The sequence below is a fragment of the Gossypium hirsutum genome, chromosome A07 (assembly GCF_007990345.1).
Source record: "Gossypium hirsutum isolate 1008001.06 chromosome A07, Gossypium_hirsutum_v2.1, whole genome shotgun sequence".
In the NCBI taxonomy this organism is placed as follows: domain Eukaryota; kingdom Viridiplantae; phylum Streptophyta; class Magnoliopsida; order Malvales; family Malvaceae; genus Gossypium; species Gossypium hirsutum.
The window spans coordinates 72,021,744-72,023,743 of NC_053430.1; positions in this window are offsets into that span (position 1 = coordinate 72,021,744).

Sequence of the window (2,000 nt, forward strand, 5' to 3'; positions counted from 1 at the left end):
TATATACCTCAAACATATAAGATATCCAAAAAGAATTGTAATAAGATATACAATTATAACTGCTACATTCAGATATCTTCTCTCTTTCATATTTGTTTCACTGATTATTAAACTTATCAATAACTTCATATTATTAGGTTCATTAAAGAAACTAATTCAGAAGTAATTCCCAATTAATTCATTCTGCAGATACTATATCATCATAAATCGATTGCTCAAGATTAACTTTCTTCTTAATAGTGATAGTACGTATTTAGAATAATTTCTAGAAAAAAATTATCTAGTATCTCAATCACAATCGACTTTACTTACTAACCCATTCACAACTCTAACTGCATTATTAATCATTTAACCATTAAACTCTTCAATTTCACACTTGTAAACTTAATAAATATAAATCTAGTAAATTTCACTATAATAAACTTATACTTATGAGGGGGCAGAGGACATAAAGCCTTAAACTTTAGCTTTCATATATACACACATAATACGACTTTTATCATCAATATATTCATTACAAACATTCATTTCATACCTATATAAATCCTTACTCATCATAGACAATCTTTTTTTTTTATCAAATACTCAACTATCACTTTTATCATTGTTAGAAGTAGCTTGGTTAGAAGCATCTCTATCTATTAGTAAAACAATTCTCGTCAAGGTCAAGAGATTATAATGGCATGTATTTCTATACTTCACATATACTACACTCGGTCCAAGAACCGACTAAACCATAGCTCTGATACTAACAAATGTAACACCCCCTACCCGTATCCATTATCGGAATAGGGTACGAGGCATTACCGGAGTTTACTGAACATTTTTAGATAATTTTGAGTCATTTAGTATTTATATTTTGAAAATAACCATAATGTTTCTCTCTTGGGCCCTCGAAGCCCTAAACATACATTAAAAACCAACTGGAATTAAATCGGGATTATAAAAAAATTTCGCAAATTCTTAAATTATATTTTCATCTAAGTACTTACCATTTCAATGCTCCTTATAATTAAACATGTTACCATTCAATCAATAGCTTAGCACTTGTCTAAGCGTCATACAACAACATTGTTAGTATACTTGCACATATTTCATATAAATTCAACAATGATATACCTATTTTCTCAACATATCACACTTAAGTTCAATAATAGTCTCAACTTACATAATTTCCTTATATCAACATATCAAAGATAATTATATATGTACATGTCACAAAATATATTATTCTCTTACTATTTCTTCATAAGCATATATCATTCATTTCGTTATATCAATATTTCATGCATCATCATTTCCTTATATCTTATGTATATTTACTTTGGTAATAGTTCGTATTAAACTTAACAAAAATTAAATTCCATGTATCTATACTTATTTCATTTATCTATCTTCTTAATTATTTCATACAACTATTTTGTACATATATTTCCATATGGCCAATTCCTGTAAACATTTCACACAACCATTTTGTACAACCAATTCATATATTTATTTGTCATCTGGTACATATTACCTGAATATTAGTTGTTCAACAGATATCTTGACGTCTCTCTTCCACGGTCTTATTTATCTTTGACATGATGCCATAGTGTCTTTCAACTATGGTCTTACTCATTTTCTGTTATGTTGCCATGGTATCTTTCAACCATGGTCTTATTCATTTCATGTCACACTGCCATGGTATCTTTCAACCATGGTCTTACACATTTCATATCAGGCTGCCATGGTATCTTTCAACCATGGTCTTACACATTTCATATCAGGTTGCCATGGTATCTTTCAACCATGGTCTTACACATTTCATATCAGAGAGCACACTCCCACGAACCTCATCCTTACAGTGGGATTACCAGTCCAAGCTAAATCCCCTGTAATATAAAATCATAGAGTATTGTCGGGATTACCAGTCCAGGTTAAATCCCATGCAATGACAATTACTCTAATGAGCTTAGATCTGAATTACCAGTTCAGGCTAAATTCAGACCCTAATTCGG